At 36.2% G+C, this 21563-nt stretch overlaps 1 long non-coding RNA gene across 1 annotated transcript; it reads right to left on the bottom strand.

The window, feature by feature from the left end:
- Positions 1-4946: 4946 nt before the first annotated feature.
- On the bottom strand, positions 4947-12490 carry LOC112635519. Its single transcript, XR_003121930.1, has 3 exons — positions 12448-12490; positions 8834-8904; positions 4947-6060 (listed from the first exon to the last, which is right to left on the bottom strand). It is a non-coding gene; the product is annotated as an uncharacterized LOC112635519 (long non-coding RNA).
- Positions 12491-21563: the final 9073 nt, after the last annotated feature.

The following is a 21563-nucleotide window of genomic DNA, read 5'->3' as shown; positions in this document are numbered from 1 at the left end:
TTGAAAAGATTAACAAAACTGAAAAACTGCTAGTCAAACTAAACAAGAAAAGAAGAGAAAACTCCCAAATAAACAAATCAGAAATGGAAAAGGAGGCATTACAACAGATACCACAGATACATGAGAGGTCATCAGAGAGTATTATGAATAACTATATTCTGACAAACTAGAAAACATATGGGAAATGGATAAGTTCCGGGAAACATACAACCCACCAAGACTGAATCAGAAAGAAAAAGAAAACCCAAACAGATCAATAACAAGTACTGAGACTGAATCAGTAATAAAAAGTCTCCCAATAAAGAAATGCCCAGGTCCAGTTGGATTCACAGCTGAATTCTACCCAACCTACAAAGACAAACTAATATCAATTCTCCTGAAACTATTACAAAAAAATTGAAGAGAAGGAAATTCTCCCTAACTTGTTCTTTGAGGCCAGCAATACCCTGATCCCCAAATCAGACAAGGACATAACCAAAAAAAAAAAAAAAGAAAACTACAGGCTACTATCCCTGATGAACATAAAGGCAAAAATTCTCAACAAAGTACTAGGAAACCAAACCCAACAGCACATCAAAATATAATCAAAATATAATATACACAATTAGTTGGGATTTATAACAGGATAGTATAAAATATGCAAATAAGTAAATGTGATGCATCATATGATCATCTCAATAGATGCAGGAAAAACGTTTTATAAAATTTAACGTTTCTTCATGATAAAAGTTCTCACCAGTTGTCACACTTGTTCTCAGCCTCCCAAAGTACTGGGATTCTACTTTTAGTTTTTAAATTTATTTAAAACTTCAGTTTTAAATCTCTTTAAAAATTCTATTTTTAATTTTTAAATTTATTTAAAACTTCAGTTTTAAATTTCTTTAAGAATTAAAAGTAGAATCCCAGCACTTTGGGAGGCTGAGAAAGGTAGATTGTTTAAACTGAGAAGTTCAAGACCAATTCAAGAAACCCCATTCCTAAAAAAGTACAAAAAAAAAAAAAAAGTAGCTTGTTATGGCAGTGCATGCCTATAGTTCCAGCTACTCAGGAGGCTGAGGTGGGAGGATTGTTTGAGCAGAGAGATAGAGGTTGCAGTGAGTTGTGATCACATCATCACACTCCAGCCTGGTTGACAAAATTAGACCCTATCAAAACAAAAACCAAAACCAACCAACCAAACAAACAAAAACCTCTCACCAACTATACGTAGAAGGAACATACCTCAAATAATAAAGTTTATATAGAACATCCCATCCTACCAACTGGAGAAGCATTGAAATCCTTTTCTCTAAGAACTGCTACAAGATAAGGGTGTCTACTTTCACCACTCCTATTCAACAAAGTACTGGAAGGCCTAACCAGCACTATCAGGCAACAGGAAGAAATAGAACGCATCTAAATTGTAAAAAAGGAAGTCTAAATGTCCCTCTCCAATTTTACATCTAGAAAAACTTTTATAGACCCCACCAAAATGTCTTAGATTTAATAAATGAGTTCAACAATGTTGCAGGATACAAAACCAGTAGTGTTTCTATATACCAATAATGATCTAGCCAAGAAAGAAATCAAGAAGGCAATTCCATTTACAATAGCTACCAAAAAAAAAAAAAAAAAAAAAAAAAAGTACCCAGAAATAAATTTAACCAAGGAGATGAAATATCTCCACAGGAAAAACTACAAAATACTGATAAAAAAATAAATAAATAAAGATGACACGAACAAATGGAAAAACATCCAATGCTCATAGATCAGAAGAATTAATATTGTTAAAATGACCATATTGCCAAAGCAATCTACAGATTCAGTGCAATCCCTATCAAGATAACAAGGTCATTCTTCACAGAATTAAAAAACACAATTCTAAAATTCACTTGAAACCAAGAAACAGCCTGAATAGTAAAGACAATCCTGGGCAAAAACAACAAAGCTGGAGGCATCATACATTACCTGACTTCAAAATATATTACAAGTCTAGAGTAACAAAAACAGTATGATGCTAGTGTAACAATAGACACATTGACCAATGGAACAGAACAGATAACCCAGAAATAAAGCCCATATTTACAGTCAATTGATCTTTGACAAAGCTGACCAGAACTTATTTTTGGGTAAAGGCGCCCTCTTCAATATATTCCGCTGGGAAAATTGGCAGAAGAATGAAAATTGACCCCATCTCTTACCATATAAAAAATTCAACTTGGCCATGCGCAGTAGCTCACACCTGTAATCCCAGCACTTTGGGAGGCTGAGATGGGTGGATCATGAGGTCAGGAGTTCGAGACCAGCCTGGCCAGCAGGCTGAAACCCTGTCTGTAGTGAAAATACAAAAAAATAGCCAGTCATGGTAGTGCGCACCTGTAGTCACAACTAGTCGGGAAGCTGAGGTGGGGGAATCACTTGAACCTAGGAGGCGTAGGCTTCAGTAAGCTGAGATTGCACCATTGCACTCCAGCCTGGGTGAGAGAAAAAAACTTTGAAAAAAAAAAAAAAAAAAAAAAAAAAAGGTCGACTCAAAATGTTCTAATGACTTATGTGTAAGACCTGAAACTATAAAATATTAGAAGAAAATCTAGGAAGAACTCATAGACAAGGCAACAAAAGGAAAATAAATAAATGGGACTTAATCAAACTAAAAAGATTCTGCACAGCAAAAGAAATAATCAACACAGTGAAGAGACACTCTGTTGAATGGAAGAAAAATTTGCAAATTGTTCATCTGACAGGGAATAATGTCCAGAATATAAAAGGAACTCAAACAACTCACGACAAAAACAACAAACAATCCCATCAAAAAGTGGGCAAAGTGCATGAATAGATACCTATCCAAAGAAGACATACATACAGCCAACATGTACATGAAAAAATAATCAAGATGGCAATCCCATTTTCAATAGCTAGGAATAATTTACAAGATTAATCATCAGAGAATTGTACATCAGCATCACAAGGAGATATAATCCTACACCAGTCAGAATGGCTTTATTAAAAAGACAAAAATAACAGATGTTGGCAAGGATGAGTAGAAAAGATAACTTTTATATGCTGTTGGTGAGAATGTAAACTAGTAGAGCCACTATGGAAAACAGTATGGAAATTTCTTTAAAAACTAAAAGTAGAATAACTTTTTTTTTTTTGAGACAGAGTCTCACTCTGTTGCCCAGGCTGGACTGCAGTGGCACAATCTCAACTCACTGCAACCTCCACCTCCCAAGTTCAAGTGATTTTCCCACCTCAGCCTCCTGAGTAGCTGGGATTACAGGTCTGCACCACAATGCCCAGCTATTTTTTCTGTTGTTTTTGTTTTAGTAGAAACAGGGTTTCACCACGTTGGCCAGGCTGGTCTCCAACTCCTGAACTCAAATGATCCACCCTCCTCGGCCTCCAAAAGTACTGGGATTATAGGCATGAGCCACTGTGCCAGGCCTAGAATTACCATTTGACCCAGCAATTCCACTACTGGGTGGCTCCCCAAATGGAAATACATCAATATATCAAAGGGATACCTCCACTTGCATGTTTATTGCAGCACTACTCACAATAGCAAAGATATTGAATCAACCATCAGCAAATAAATAGATAAAGAAAATGTGATGTATATACGAAATGGAATACTATTCAGCCATAAAAAATGTGGTAACATGGATGAGCTTCAAGAACATTATATTAAGTAAAATAAGCCAGACACACAAACACAAAAATTGTATGTTCTCACTCATATGTGGGAGCTAAATAATTTGAACACATGGAGGGAGAGAATAGAAAAATAGATAACAGAGACTAGGAAGGGTTGGGGGGGTGGGGGTAGGATGAAGAGATGTGGGTTGAATGGTACAAAAATATGGTAAGATGGAATAAATTCAATGTGTGATAGCACAGTAGAATGATCATACTAAGCAAAAATGTATTGTACTCAGGTGATGGGCACCCTGAATACCCTGACTTGATCGGTATTCATTAGCTACATGTAACAAATTTCTCATGTACCTCATAAAACTACGAAAAAAAAAAGAAAAAAAAATTTATGTGATTTTTAAAAATGTAGGGGTGCTATGGTTTGAATATTTGTCTCCTCCAAAACTCATGTTGAAACTTAATCCCTAATGTAACAGTATTAAGAGGCAAGGCCTTTAAGAGATGATTGGGTCGTGGACTCTGCTTTTGCAAATGGGTTAATCCATTCATTAATTAATAAATGAGTGGGTCAATGGATTAATGGTTTGTCATGTAGTTGAGTCTATTATCAAAGCCACTTTGCTTCTCCCTCATATGCTCATCACCATATGATGCCCTACATTGAAGGCCTGGAGACTCTAAAGGGAGTCCCCATCAGCAGTAAGGCCCTCACCAGATGTAGCAGGTATTCACTCACTTATAGCAACAAAAATAAACCAGGACAAGAGGTGACTATAAGGAAACATCTCTGGAAACTGACTCCCCAGGTAGATGAAGCTGAGCGGCAGTAATCTTGAGTTCTTCAAAGGTGCTATTGTTTCTGTAGCTGAATGTCATGAGGGCTTTTCAGAGAGCTTTGAGATCTGCCCTTCGAGGTGTGGGGGCACACATGAGCAAGACACTAAGTTAGGGAAGACTTCTGCAGGTTCTGTACCAACAGAGCTTGAAGGAAATGTGGTGCTTGGGAAGATGATGGGAAAAAATCTCCACTACATCCCAATTTCCTGTGATTATCAGGATGTATGGAAGAGAGCCTCAGCAGTACCACTGGGTCCATGTGATAGGGCCTCGGAGTCTAAGAAGGTGCTTATATGGGATTGGATGTTACATAAAAGTCAAATTAATATACATATATCTAAATACTTAATTTGCCTCTGACCACTAGCAAATCATTCATAGACCAAAAACATTCTATGGGCAACACTGAGCAGGACTGACTAAGTATGTTTGGGGTAAGAAGAACTTTAGATCAAATATAAAAATGTTGTAGTGTTAAAAAATGGAACTGGTTTTAATTTTGATAATCATAAGCAACTAGAAAATTGTAGATGATATTGTTTAAAAGGCTTGCAAGGAGAAATGCAAGAAAACACTGCTGAAAATGATGGGAGAAAAACAAATAAACAAAAAAACCCCAAAACATTGTTTATACCCCAAGGTGTAGAGACTCTTCAGTACACCCATTACATGTAATCACTCTACTATATCCTCACTTTATGTCATCCTTGTGCAAGTGCTTGTATGTGAATAAAGTCCAATCATAACAACGGACCTGCTTTAAAATTGAACAATTTGAGTAACAGGTCCCACTTGTTTTCTTCTCTGGCAGGTACACAATGGAATGTCACACACACACGAAAATTCCTACAAGGCATAGTCAGTTTTTCTATTAGTAAATTTACTAGACTTTCTTTGTTCATAATTTTTATTTAAAAATCTGTTCAGTAGACTTCAGAGTCTTGCCAAAATGGTTGATAAACCCACACTGTTAGGTTTCCTCTAGAAAAGCCATCGAAAAGAAAAAAAAAATTTAAGAAATAATAACACAATAATTCCTGTGAGAAGAAAGGCTGTCTTGGACTGGCATGTGGAGGGTGAAAGGAGAAGAAAAGGCTAGCCTAGAGCAAAACACACTGGGCTGTAAAAGGATACATTAGAGAAAAGCAGTTTAATTCTGCTCTTTCTTGCTGCTTTCACACCTTAATAACACCTAAGGGCAGCCTCCTCTGCAGAGATCTGCAAGAATGCTCAGGCCCCTAGTGCAGGTATCCACAGGAGTGAGATGAAGGTGAGCTGGAGCCCTGCTCAGCTATCAGCCAAGCCTCAAGCACAGAGACCTCCATCCTTTCCCTTCTAAATCCCCAGGGCTGGTGGATTATCATGGATGATAGGTACTTCCGCCTAATACTAACTCACCCTGGGAGTTGAAAGTAAATCAGAATAGTGAAGTTGTTTGGTGGGAAGTTTCAAATGGCAGTGACTGTAGCTGTGGTTTAATAGTGCCTGGGGCTCTTCCCTTTTCCTCTTCCTTGATATCTTGGAATCTAATAGAATAAACTCTGGCTTTCAGTCTTTCTGAAATGGGAATTATAAATGCAACATTTTAATCTAGATAAAGAAGAAAAGAAGGAAAAGAAGAATTTATAACTGGGACACAGGAGTATGTATCAGACCCCAAAGGCCTTCAGAAGAGCAGAGGGTCATCTCTGCCCTATGTAGCTCCTCTCCACCCTTCCCTCTGTCTGCGTCATTCTTTCTTTGCCTATACTGGGTTTTTAAATGTTGCATGTTGTGCATGGAAGCTGCCCACACTGCGGCACCTCTAAGGAGGATTACAGTTTCTTTCAGTGACAATCGCAAATTGCCTGGAAGTAATTCTGATTGGCCCAACTTAGGTCCGGTGTCCAATCCACTGTGACCAAGAATTTGTGGTCACGTGGTACACTATAGTTGCCAGGGTGGGAAGTGGTGGTGCGAGAGATGTAATAATAAAATTAATGACTTCATTGTGAGCCTGGCAGATACTACCCTCCAACACCAAAAAAAGCGTTCAGTGTAATACTTTATTCAAGAATCAGAAAAATCCAATGAACTCTCTAAAATCAATTGTATGATTTTGCAGATCGTACTTTTTTCACAAATCCAGCCAAGAGGGTAAACGGGAGGCTGGTTTGTTAGACTTGGGTTGTTTATCGTTTTAAAAGAGTGCTTTGTTTTTTAGATTTTCATTGTTTATTTACCCAAAGAGATGCCTTTTGTCTTTCGTAATTCATCTGCCTAGAGAGCGTTTTTTTTTTTTTTTTTTTTTTTTTTTTCAATCCTTCTGCCTGGAGGCATCTTTTTACAATTCAAACAAATATGACATTGATGACCTAGTCATTTTTACTAAATTAATCTCTAGTTTCTAAAATATTAAGAGCTCTGAATGAACGGTTCTCTCCTACAGTGTTAGAAACACAAAGTCTTAAATTCTACATTTCTTTGGTTTATGTGGAGAAAGAGAATCTCTATATCTCTCCACTCTACCATTCCCACAGTGTAGTCATTAGGGGGCCAATAAACTGATTCATGTTAAGTCACATGCAGTCAGGAATCTTGACAAATACAGAATCTCTAAGATTGCTTTCTGTAGCATGTATATAATTCTTAGTGCATTATTAATGAAGTCTTAATTCTTAGAGCATGATTTAGGACAAATCACTTAATCTTGCTAGTTAGCCAAAAGAGCAAATGATCAAAGACTGAGCTCACAAGTAAAATACAATCGATTCATGATAAATCAGCGGTGCTTGAATGCTATGTATAAAATCCATACACACAAGAATCTGAAATATTTCTTCGTTTAATTATTCATCCATATCTAGACTAAAGAAGAAAGTCAGGGGACAATTAGAAGATGGGAACAAAGGATTACACAGAAAATCCAATTCTCAAAGTAGTTCTCCTAACAATGCTGTCCTTTCAAAAATTTAAATTTTGCTCTTCTGCAACAGCAGTATCAAATATTTGGTCATTAGTATATATCTCCTTCATTAAAAATTGATTAAGCCAATATGCTAATCCTTCTCATTGCCTGTACAAAGAAAAACTAGTCAATAATATGGTTCATTGCCAGTATCAACACAAGCCACCAACTGCAGGACATCCAGCACATCGAAGTGCTTGCAGTAGTATTTCCTAGGTCTAAAACTAAACCAAGTCCCCTTAATACTCTTCTTTACCTCCTGAATTACAAACACGAATTCTATACTATTTAGATAAATACCTAATTCAGGACCGAGAGGAGCATACAAAACTCTAAGGGAAAGGTTTACTTTTTCCAACCTTCTAAAGAAACTGGACAGGCCAATAAATAGAGGTCCGTCATATTTATAGGTTCCAATAAAATTTGCCTATTGTACTTAAACAAGCTTTTGGATTTACAATTCTCATTTCAAATATACTTTTAAGGCCAGGATATTACTCAATATGGCATTAACAGAATTTTATTTCCTATTTCATATTGGATAGACTACTCTAGCTGTAATAGGCTCATTGCCTGATGCATACAGCAGGTCAATACACCAAGACACTGAGTTGCAGCAGAGAAAGAGATTTAATTGCAGGGTCACTGAACAAGGAGATGGTAGGGAGCTTCAACTCCATCTCCCTGAAGAATTTGAGGATAACATTTTTAAGGGTTTTGGAGTGAACTGAAGTGTGGAGATTGTTGATTGGTGCCAGAGTGCACAGTGAAGTCATGGGATAGGGGGATGAATGAGGTGTATTCTTCTGCTGATCTCATTCTTCTGTGGGGGTCTTCAAACTGGTTGCTGGAATTTGGGATCTGAAAAACAATCTTGAGTGAAGCAGACGTAAAGTCTGCAAAGATTGCAAAGATATAAATTATTTAGAATAAGAATAGAAATCACAAGAAATGAGAAATTTTACAAAATTTAACAAAAGTCTTAAACAAAAGCCTTATGACTCTTAATGACAGAGATCCTGTCTGTAGGAACAATGGGGATGCAAATTATTTCTTAAACAGTCTATGACCCTCATGTCAGACATCCTCCCTATGGGAACAGTGGGCATGCAAATCAATTCTTAAACAGCCAATGACCCTAATGTCAGAAATTCTATCTATGGAACAATGAGCATGCAAATGGCCAGTATATAGTGTTACATGACTTTTAACAACAAGGAAGTGGGCCAGAGTGCAGCCTGATTAATGCTTAATTATAAGTATATTTCTGTCCAGAACTCGACATGCAATTCTTGTCAACTCCGTGGAGATAGTTTCAACATCACAGTATGAAAGATGTCATTATCATACATATTCCCATTAGAAATTTTTGGGCACAGAAAATAATACAGGCTACCTTTGTCACAAAATACAAACCTGCTATGTAGAAATCAGAGAGCAGTGGCTTGCTTATCTTTCTTGTCCAGTGTCCCTGGTACTAACAGCACCTGGATGATGATGATGATGATGATGATGATTATTATTATTATTATTTTTAACAAGAAATACTTACATCTTGAGAAATACTAACATCTCATTTCAGTGCAGCCCAGAAAGCACTGTAAATTGAATGAAAACTGAGAAGAGGGATCTTAGATGAAACTGAGGCTATTAGGTTGTTTAGATTTTGTTTTTTGTTTTTTTGTTTTTTTGTTTTCCCCCTTTCTAGGATGGTTGTGGTAAAGACTTGAAGAGTAGCAAATTTAAAAGCTGTAAGCAGGTCTCTTACATTAGAGATACAGACATTGATTTGCCCTGGAGATGGAATGTTAAGAGAGTGGCCTTTTAGTTAATCAAATGCAAAGCCATTACGCAGACTTTATTCTTAGATGAGATTGAATCGCAACTGACAGTGTGTGTGTGAATGTGTATATCTGTGACCACGCTTTGTAAGTATTGAGAAGGAACTCACAATTGCTAAGAGTTACAGTGGAGGTGTGTATAGGAATAGATTTTGGTTTTGGGGGCATGAAGCTTATTTGGAGAGAGGCAGAAAATAAGTTTTTTAAGAAAAATTATGAAGATGTAAATGTATTTATTTAGAATGAGAAGAGAAATCACAAGAAATTCGAAATTTTCAGAAGTTGACAAATAAAAAAATCCAGAAATACTGCACAATGGCACTTATTAACGACCTTAAAAATGCCATAATACTTTTTTCTAACATGTGTATTTTTGCTGTATACTCTGAATTGCCTCTTGATATGACATTGATTTTATAATATTTTCCGTAGAGAACAGAAAGATAATTCAGTCTTTCCTCTAGACTGATCAAAAATTTTTTTAATTTGGTAGTTTAGAAAAATTTATTATAATTTCATTACTTATTGTTTGGGGTATCAAATTAAATTTTTAGGATTGTGGTTAATTTGGGAAACTCTCTGCCAAGATTTTTGTTCGTTTTTGAGACAGAGTCCTGCTCTGTTGCCCGGCTGGAGTGCAGTGGCATGATAACAGCTCAGTGCAGCCTTAACCTCCCAAGCTGAAGCGTTGCTCGCACCTCAGACCCTCACCCCAAGTAGCTGGGACTACAGGCATGCACCACAATGCCCCACTAATTTTTGTATTTTTTGTAGAAACAGAGTTTCACCATGTTGTCCAGGCTGGTCTCGAACTCCTGGGCTCAAAGGATGTGCCTGCCTTGGCATCCCAAAGTGCTGGGATTAGAGGTATGAGCCACCGTGCCTGGCATATTAAGTTCTGTTCATATGAGTCATAGGTTCTGAGGGCAATTTTGCACAATATTATCAATTTAATATGAATTCTCTTGGAAATGATGATTTTTTAAAACACTTTGTTATTGATGTCCTCACTGTAGTTGGGATGTATTACGAGTTTGTGTGTTTTCTTCAGTCAGTATTTCTTGTTAAATTGGCAAGATATTTACATTTTTTCCACTTTGTGTATGTGCAACTCTTCCTTTTGATTGCATTGTCTGTCAGTCCAAGAGCCTACTCATTACTCCCATTCAAACTTATCTTTTCCTCTTAATGAGTTACTCTTTTGGACATGATCTGATTTCATTGTGGTTGTTACAATGTACTTCTTTTTATCAGAGTAATTTCTATTGATTTTATCATTTATTCTTGTGGTTTTTCTTTTCATATTTCATTAATTTGAATTTGCGTTTTGGTTCTTTAGTAAATACATTTTAAAATGGCAAAAGAATATCTTTCACATGTATCTACATCAAGAATCTATAATTTCTCTATCATTTTATTGAAATTTTTCAAACTGTTTTTCTAAATTACAATTAAAATGGAAATATCTTCAACACAACTTCTCTTTGTTCCAAAGTCATAATGCCCAAGGCCATTCTAAGGGGGAGTTTGAAGGAAAACCAATCATAGTGGAAAACGGTCTTGACAGATTACATTAAAATGCCTTACCTTTTCCTCCTCAGCTTTTTAAAGGTATAACTGACAAATGAAAATTGTATATATTCATGTATACAACATGATAATTTGAGATACACATACATTGTATAATAATTACCACAAATTAATTAATACATCCTTCACCACACAATTACAGTCTCCTGAGTAACTGGGTATATAGGCACGGGCTACCACACCTGGCTAATTTTAAAGTTTTTCTTTGTAGAAACAGGGTCTCACTATATTGCCCAGGCTTGTTTTGAACTCCTGGACCAGGCAATCATCCTGCCTAGGCCTCACAAAGTGCTGGGATATACACACCAGGCCAGGTGTCCATACATTTTTCATGGGCTTGGAGACTTCATTAAAAGGCAGAAGGGGAAAAGTAGAGAGGAAAACTGAAGCAGTAGGTTTCTAGGCAAACTTATCTTTTTCCTTGTAGGGTGTTTGTGTGTGTGTGAAGAGAAAAAAACAAAGAGGAAGAAGAAAACTTTGTTCTTTCCACTGCAGCACATTTGCTTGCACATTTCCAGGAATAATTTTTAATCTTGCTTTCCTCCTTCTTTTTCCCTAACAACTGACCTTCCAGACTACAGCTGAGTACACTAGAAAGTAAGCATATTGAAATTTCTTTGTATACATGTTATAGTAAAAGGAACATTTGGAGTCTCAGTTGGATTAAGGAAACAATAATTTAACTTAATGCAGGATCCACCTGCTGATAAAATGTGAGGTAACACACTTCGGAATGCCAATTTGAAAGATTTTTTTTTTTTTAAGATTGTCTGGGGGAAAAAAAAAACCGTTTGAACACTTGAAGGTGCAATTTTTTATCTGACCACCAGGGAGCAGACAAATCCCTTGAAAGAAAGGCTCTTCAATCAAATGAAAAAGTCAAAAACCACAAAAGGAAAACAAATGAAGAGTGTTAATTACCACAAATAAAATGAAAAACACATTTTTTTTATTTTGAAAATAAAAAATACCAGAAGGCATATGTTAAAACAAAACATTTCAGCCATTTTCCATCTGACTATATTTAAAGGTTTTCTCGTTCCTCTATTACTTGGAGGAGGCAATGTCTCCCCTCTTTGAAGGCAAACAAGTCCTACTTAAAGGAAAGATGTGCCAATTTACTGTCTACTCCCTAGAATTACTTGACACATCTAAAGAAAGTAAAGGTTGCGAGCTATTATGACAATCTATGGACACAGGCTTCCTTAGACGTTCTCTTTAGTCACAGCAAAGCAAGCTGAAAAAAACAAGTTGGTTTTCAGTTTAACTTAGTGTGTAAATGCCAATAAAGACTCACTTTACTCACTGGCACATTTTAAAGTAAACGCCAGTCTGTCAATTATAAAATCAATACAATCATTTTATAAAATTCTTGATTATAGACAATTTTAAACAAATTATTCTTAAAGAACAAGACCAACATGATATATACTTAATTTCATTTAAAGGAATCACCTCATGCTATAAAAACCTTTCTTGGTTTTATTTAAACATGCCTTCCCCAGAGGATAGAGTCTTCAGTAGATTTAAGTTAGAAAATTCATCTTTGAAATCGGCTTATTAGTAATCTCTGTTCCCCAGTTTTTAACTCTTACACACTTCTATAAACCCACCTTCATCTTCCTGGAGTGCCAAATATATACATACACATATACATATACATATACATATACATATACATATACATATACATATACAATTGTGACATAGTGACGAGCTTTCAAAATTGCCCTTCCAAGCACTGACAGCATTTTTATAATGCCTTACCTTTTCCTCCTCAGCTTTTCAAAGGTGTAACTGACAAATGAAAATTGTATATATTCATGTATACAACATGATAATTTGAGATACACATACATTGTATAATAATTACCACAAATTAATTAATACATCCTTCACCACACAATTACAGTCTCCTGAGTAACTGGGTATATAGGCACGGGCTACCACACCTGGCTAATTTTAAAGTTTTTCTTTGTAGAAACAGGGTCTTTTTATAGGGCTTGAATACTTTAGTGAAAGGGTAAAGGTCTAGTGCAGAACTTTAGGCTCAGAATGCTGGGTTTAAATCTCAGCTTTACTACTTCATTAACAAATCACTTAACCTCTCTATAATTTCTTTACCTCTTTTGTAAAATGGGGAAAATAGTTATGGAACCTAACTCATAAGGCTGTTGTGACCCTTAAGTCAGAGAGTGTGTCCGGAATGATGTGACCTCTTAATGAACGTTAGTTGCATGTCTTCATTACAAGGGAGGTTTGCAATTTTTTCTTTTTTAAAAATAATTATAATTATTATTATTTTTGAAACAGAGTCTCACTCTGTCACCCAGGCTGGAATAGAGTGGTGCCATCTTGGCTTACTGCAACCTTCACCTCCTGGCTTCAGAAAGTGATTCTCCTGCCTCAGCCTCCCCAGTAACTGGGATTACAGGCGTGAGCTACCACACCTGGCTATTTTTTGTATTTTTAGTAGAGATGGGGTTTCTACTTTTAGCAGAGACCATGTTTAGTAGAGACAGGGTTTGTATTTTTAGTAGAGACCATGTTGTCCAGAATGGTCTCGAACTCCTGACCTCAAGTGATCTGCCCACCTTGGCCTCCCAAAGTGCTGAGATTACAGGTGTGAGCCACCTTGCACCGGCACAAGGGAGGTTTTTTTTTAAAGCCCCTTCTTCAGTGACTGGAATTATTAACCTGGAAGGTTTTCAGTTAAACAGGCCAGAGGATTCTGAACTTGGCTATGATTTAATGCCCAGAAGTACTTCAAAAGAACAACTGCATGGCAATTGTTATGCTGTGTAGCCCTGTGCAATTCATTGAATTGTTTTTACAAATGAACCTCTTAATTTGTAAGGAAAGAATATTGATCAGGCAGAAAAATACTACATTTATATTGATTAGGCAGACAAATACCATATTTACTGTGATTTCCAAGCTCCTTCTCAACTAAGAAGTAGGAAGGTACAATCTCAGATGATGAATACACGTGTCAAACCCGGTACATTCAAAACTGAACTCCTGACCACTTGCCCCCACATTCAGGGAGCACCCCCATCTTAATTTGTGGCCACTCCACCCCGCCCCTTGTTTAAGCAATACACAGTGGAGTGATTCTCCTACTTCACGCGTTCTCTCACACCCACATCCAGTCTCTTAGGAAATTCTGTTGACTCAACCTTCAAGGTATAAACAGTAGCTGCGCACTTTGCACTGCTTCCATTGCTGTCATTTCGGTCTTTGCCATCATCTCCCACCTGAATCACCATGACAACTTCCTGCTGGTCTTCCTGATTCCAGGTCCCCCCTGCCCCCGCCCCGCCCCAATCTATCCTCAACACAGCAGCCGGTCTCCAAAAGGAGTTGTTGTCTTTAAAGCAACTCCTTTAAAAACATAAGCCAGACTGTGTCACTCCTCTGCTCAGAACGCTGTAATGACCCTTTAGAGTAAAAACAAAGATTCTTTTAAGAGACTTCAAGGCTTTCTGTGATCTATCTCTCTTTTACTCCTCTGCCACGTGTCCTACGAGCCCCACTTAGCTCACTCCCCTCCAACCACATTGGCCTCTGAGCTGTTTCTCAGGAACATTGGGTATGTCTACCTTAGGACATTTGAGCTAGCCTTCTCTCTGCTTAGGATACTTCCTTCGAGACAACTGCTGGGCTAATTCCTGCAGATCCTTCAGCACTTCGTTTGGATCTTGTTTTCACAGTATGGCCTACCCGATTTATTTTATTTAATATTTTCCTTTGTCCGTCAGTATTTATTAGCTTCCAACATGAATATCTGTGTCTGTATCTGCCCCATGAACCAGCCCTTCTCTTTCTCTCTTCTGTGCTCCTTATTTTTCACTGTCTGTTTCCCTCTTCTGAATTATAAATTTCACAAGGGCAGAGATTTTAATCTGTTTTATTCATCCGTGTACCCCCACTTCCTTAAAAACTCGATAAATATTTGCTGACTAATTAAATAGGTGGGAAGGAGGAAAGAGTAATGTGTAGAGAGGAACTGAGAAACATTTAAGATGATTTATTGAGTACTGTTCTTACTTGTTTTCCCCTTTTATATAAGATTGGCAAAATGCAAGCCTCGGTTCTATCACCATTTCTTGTCTAGAAGTTACTCTTCAAATACCAGGAGTAGATGGTGAAACACAACCATCATATCACCCCTTGGGTATAACTGGGCCAGAACAATAACAATAAGAAGAATAGGAAACAATAAAAGGTAGAAAAGAAAATAGCAAATTCTTTGAATGTCGCTTCAGAGGCAAGTCAGTAGTTTTCCTATGCTTCAGGATTGACAAGATTCAGAAAGCACTACCCCAAAATATACTGCCTTGGCATACTGACAATTTTAAACAGAAGGAATTTGAGAAACAGCAGGTGCAAGAAGGACTCTCTGAGCTTCCCCTTCAGCAGGTCATGAGACCCTCATGTGAGAGGTGCACTCCCTGTACCTGGAGGAAAGCATCCTGATCTCTGAAGATGGAGAGTTGCCAGGAGGAATCTGAAAGAACAGACTTTGCTAAGTGACCCCCACTTTACAACACTTAGCCCTTTCTCCTATGATATCTCTTTGTGCTATCAAATTTTCCCACAACTCTCCACTCTTCATCACACCTAGCATAAAACCATTCAATATTAACAGTCTCTTCAGGTCTTTATTTCTTTAGGAAGGCTCCTGTGTCATGTGAAACTTATAGTAAATAAATTAGTGTGTTTTTCTTTTGACAATCTGTCTTTTGTCAGTCTAATTTACAAGACTCCATCCAATGAGCCTAAGATGGGTAGGAAAGAAAAGGCTTTTTTCTTGCCCTAACAATCCAGTTCATCAAATATAAGTTCACATTTGTATTAGTTCTCAGGAAAACTGGTTTGGATCCAGCCTATTAAAAAATTGCCTCAGCAGAAGTTAAAATTGATAATTTAAAAGACCAGTAAATTCAGCAAACATGTACTGAGTGAGATATAAACAGTGTGTGAGTTGCGAGTGGGAAAAAAAAAAAGACACTGTCTTTGCCCAGTAAGTGGTTATAATTGGGTAGGAGACACAAAGATGTAACAGCAATAATTACAATCTTCTGTAGAATGTGATAAATGCTATAATAAAGGTACAAAAATGTCTAAAACAACAATAGGAGAGATTAATTATGATACTTTGAGATACTCATTTTTAAAAATTTTATTTTAAATATGTTTTTATTTCTTGCAAGACGCTTCAACTAAACTGACCTCAGTCAACAACAGAAAATTGCTATGAGTTTTGTTTTGTGTTATCAGACTCTAGTCTCTTTGTTTCCCACTACCTCAGTTGTTTAAGCAATTTGCTTTGAAAAGTACAAACTTCTGAACCCTAAAGCTTTAAGGAGTATGTTTAATCTAGTAATTACCCATAATCTAAAGTGCTAACAAGACTCAATTCAATTCATCTTATTATCTGAGGTTGAAATTAAACAGAAAATATAGTGTAGATCCCATAAAATGCAATTCTTGAACCTACTGAAATATTGAATACTACTATCTGATTGAATTTCATTTAGATGATCACAGTTATAAATATACAACCAGAACAAAAATGATGATGAAATTCCTACGCTAACATTCCCTATTTCAGTGAATAATAACATTAGAATCAGAAACTTGGGAATTATTTCGAAACCTTTCTTTTCTTTCTCTCATCCAATAGTCAATCAATCACACAGTCTTTCCAATAAATTCCTTGGTCTCTTTACTGTTATCCTAATCCAATCTACTACCCTATCTTTGTTTTTTCCAGTGTAAAATTCTATTTTATTTTATCTTCAACGGTCAAATAATAATTGCATATATTTATGGGACACAATGTGATATTTCAAAATACATATACATTGTGGAATGATCAAATCAGTAATTAGCACATACATCAAAACAAATATTTACCATTTTTTGTGGTGAGAACATTTAACATTCTCTCAGCTATTTTGAAACATACGATATATTATTAATAACCATAGTCATCTTACTATCCAATAGAATGCCAGAAATTATTCCTTCTATTTAGTTGTACCCCCTTACCTGTTGATCAGTGCCTCCCCATCCCTATTTACTCCCAACCGCCCATGTCTAGTAACCATTGTTCTACTCTTTACTTCTGTGAGTTCAACTTTTTTAGATTCCTTGTGTAAGTGAGACCATGTGGTGTTTGTTTCTCTGTGTTTAGATTATTTCATTTAGCTTAATGCCCTCTAGGTTCATCTACATTGTTGCAAATGACAAAATTTTGTGTGTTTTTTTTTTTAAATAGTATTCCATTGTGTGTGTGTGTGTGTGTGTGTATATATATATATCTTGCACATTTTTAATCCATTCATTTGTTGATGGACATTTAGGTTGCTTCCATATCTTGGCTATTGTGAATAGTAGTGAGATTGCTTGGCTGTATGGTAATTCTATTTTTCAGATTTTTGAGGAACTTTCATACTATTTTTCAAAATGGCTATATTAATTTACAATACCACCAATAGGGTATAAGGGCTTCCTCTTATCCACGTCCTCACCAACACTTGTTATCTTTCATCTTCTTTATAGTAGTCAATCTAACAGTCTGAGGTTTTATCTCATTGTGATTTTATTTTGCAAAATAAAGCCACACTGACTTTGATGACTAGAGATGTAGAGCACTTAAAAATATGTCTGTTGGCCATTTCTGTGTCTTCCCTTGAAAAATGTCTACTCAAGTCCTTTGCCCATTTTTAATTAGGGTTATTTATTTTCTTGTCAAATGCTTTTTCTTCATCACTTGAGATAATCATGTGATCTTTTTCTTTTACTCTCATATGCGGTGAATTGTATTTATTGATTTCTGTATGTTAAACCAACTTTTCATCCCAGGAATAAAACCCACTTGGTCATGGTGAATGAATCTTTTAATGTACTGTTGAATATGGTTTGCCAATATTTTGTTGAGGATTTTTCAGCTATGTTCATCAGAGTAATAGGTCTTTAATTTTCTCTCTTTCATTGTGAGGTCTTTGTCTGGGGTATTAGTGTAATACTAGCCTTGTAAAATGAGTTAGAAAGTAGTCCCTCCTCTTCAATTTTTGAAACAGTTTGAAAAGGATTGGTATTAGTTCTTCCTTAAATATTTGGTAGAATTCAACTGCAAAGCCATATAGTTGTGGGCTTTTCTTTGATGGAGGATTTTAAATTACTGATTCAATCTCCTTACTCATTACTGATCTATTCACATTTCCAAATTTTTCATGACTCAGTCTTGGTATGTTACAAATTTCTAGGAATTTATCTATTTCTTCAAGTTTGTCCAATTTGATGGCATGTAATTGCCTATAGTAGTTTCTTATGATCCTTTGTATTTCTGTGTTATCAGTTATAACATCTCTTCTTTCATTTCTGATTTTTAAAAATTTGAGTCTTCTGTCTTCTTCCCTAATCTAATGAAGAATTTGTTCATTTTGTTTAGCTTTTCAAAAAATCAAGTCTTTGTTTTGTTTATCTTTTCTATTGTTCTAATCTCTATTTCATTTATCTCTATTCTGATCTTTGTTATTTTCTTCCTTCTGCTAATTTTAGGCTTAGTTTGTTCTTCTTTGTCTACTTCCTTGACATGTAATGTTAGGTTCTTTATTTGAGATCTTTCTTATTTTTTTTCCTCTATTTTTGATGCAGGCATTTATTGGTATAAACTTCTCTCTTAAAATGGCTGTTACTGCATCTTATAAGTTTTGGTATTTTGTGTTTTCATTTTCATTTATCTCAGTATATTTTTAAATTTCCCCTTTACTTGCTTCTTTGACCTAGTAGTTGTTCAGGAGCATGTTGTTCAATTTCCACATACTTGTTAATATTCCATGATTTCTCCTGTTATTAATTTCTAGGTTCATACCATTGTACCCCCACATATTACTTGGATGATTGCAATGGATTAATATCTGGTCATTCTAGATTGACTTTTGCTCTCCTATAAGTCTCCACACTGCAGCAAGAGTGATTCTTGTTTGAGTGTGTGGTTATTTTGGGACCCTGGGTGTTAAGAGTTGGATTACTCATGTTTCTCAGCTCATGGCACTCTATCTTCATCAGTCCATGCAATGTTTCCCTCTTACTTTATATTATTTTTTCCCTGCACTGCCCATGAACATTCTTTTCTCCTCTCACTCTGCTTATTTATATAATCAGATGTGCTTGCAAGAAATATGATTTTGCTTCAGTATGATGGATTTTAAAATAGAATATATGTTACTATGCAAAGATTATACTCTTCATTTTACTTTATTTCCCTGAACATTGAATCTTAATATTGGCCTATGATGCTGTTTGAATATCTAGTTATTTTACCTGCTGTCTAGTTATTCACTAGGTATTTACTACGCTTTTATTCATCATGCCATGAACATGAATTCTTTTGTTCAACATGTATTTATCGAGTACCAACCAATTGTCAGACAATTTTCTAGGCCATGGAGATAATAAGAGAAAATAAAATGGACACAAATTCATGTCTCTTAGGAACTTACATTTTAGGGGTAGAAACAGATAATCAGATAAATAAACAAAGTGTAAATTATGTTACATGGTACCAGTTACAGGAAAAAAAGTTAAGCAGAAAAAAAATATAAGAAGTGTGTATGGATTGAGAAAGGTCAGGGAATACTCTTGTGTTCTAAGAAGGTGACATTTAAGTTAAGACCCAAAGGACATGAGGGTGTGAGCCACATGAGTATTTGGAGGAAAAACATTTCAAATACAGAAAGGATAAATTAAAAACCCAAGGGAAGAATGTACACATATGTTCAATAAACAGCAAGGAGGCGAACATGGTTAGAGTAGAGTGAAGTAAAGAACAGGACAGGTGAGATTAGAGAAGAAATATGGAAAAGCATTTCTAGGGCTTTGTATTAATGTATCACTTGAAGAAATTTAGCTTTCAGACTGAATTAGATGAGAAACCATTGAAGTATTTGAGTAGAGGAATAACATGATTAGATATGCGTTTCATCATGATCTTTCATATTACTGTGTTGAAAATAAGCAAGGTAGAAGTAAGGAGACTATTTTAGAGTCTTGCAGCAGTCTTGTGAGAAAATGGTAGCTAAAACCAACATGATAGCAGTGGAGGTGGTAGGAAGTTATTTGACTTTTGATGTATTTATTTGAGATATATATTTAGAATGTGGAGACAAGCAATTTTTTTGATAAATCACAACAGTATGAAATAAAGAGAATTTTAAAAGATTCAGAAGTTTTTGTTCTGAGCAACTGAAATAATAAATTGTCATTTACTGATGGGAGGAGACTGCAAAAGAAGCAGTTTTGGAGAAGAAATGTAATTCAGGTTTGTCTATATGGTTTGAGATGCCTTTTAAACGTCTAAGTAGAGTGGTTGATCAGACCATTGGCTTTATGAGTCTAGAGTTCAGAGGGAGAAATCTAGGTCAGTGATATAACTTTGGAAGTATTCAACATTTGAAAATATTTAAAGCTATGAAATTGAATTAGTTCACTAAGAGAGTAAGTATATTTGATATAAGGGAAGGCACCAAGAACTGATGCCTAAGTCATGCTAACATCTGTAGATCAGGTAGGTGAGGAAACACAGTAGAAGAAGTTTCCAAATGTAATTCTCCATCTAGTCTAATAGAGATTTTTTAAAAGCTTTACTGTTTTAGTTTATGGAAATACACATTAGGTAAAAACAAGGACCTAGGTTTGGGGTGTTAATGAGTTGGCAATACCAGGAGACATTGTACACATACACAAATTAGTACATAAACACATTTCCCACAATGCCAAGAGAAATTGTACATAGACACAAGTTGTACGTAAATACATTTCCCGTTTGCCACAAGAATACTCGCCAGAGGCCTTGCAGCTGCAACATTTACCTCAAGATAACCCACAGATTATAGTCCTAATCTTACGCTCAAAGTTTGTCCAATTATTAAATACCGATGATTATATACATTTCTGTTATATTAGGATTAGAGACAAGTTCTGTTTAGAAATAACTCCAAGAATGTTTTTTACATTTTATTTTCACATTGAAAATCAGTTAGATTTGCTTCAGCCTCAAAGTGTGTGTTCATGTAAAATTAAGTGAGCACTGGCAGTAGCTGAACTTTTTTTTCTTTGTTTTTGAGACAGTCTCGTGCTGTCGCCCAGGCTGGAGTGCAGTGGCACGATCTCAGCTCAGCCTTCACCTCCTGGGTCCAGGCAATTCTCTTGCCTCAGCCTCCCTAATAGCTGGGATTACAGGCACCCACCACCACGCCCAGCTAATTTTTGTATTTTTAGTAGAAATGGGGTTTCACCATGTTGGTCAGGCTGGTCTCCAACTCCTGACCTCAAGTGATCCTCCCACCTAGGCCTCCCAAAGTGTTGGGATTACAGGCGTTGGCCACTGCACCTGGCACTTTTTTTTTTTTTTTTTTTAATAAACATGACATGCATTAAGTAGCTTTAACTTCTCAATTTCCCCAGCAAGCTGAAGGCTCTGTACTTATTTTGAGGGGACACACACACACACCGAACCAAACCAACAAGCGAAAGGACATCTGTGAGTAAGCAAGAGCCTCAGGTGGGGATGGAAGGCACATACTACATATCTAGGGATTAACAGTCTCACTAGCTCAGCGACTGCTCACTACTGGTCAGTGTGTCTCATGGTCTTACTTGCAGATGTCTTTGCCAAGGTCTTCATCAAGGGTAGGAGTTGC

The sequence above is a fragment of the Theropithecus gelada genome, chromosome 11 (assembly GCF_003255815.1).
Source record: "Theropithecus gelada isolate Dixy chromosome 11, Tgel_1.0, whole genome shotgun sequence".
Lineage (NCBI taxonomy): Eukaryota > Metazoa > Chordata > Mammalia > Primates > Cercopithecidae > Theropithecus > Theropithecus gelada.
The sequence above is the reverse complement of the archived record's forward strand: the minus strand, read 5'-3'. Positions and strand labels throughout refer to the sequence as shown.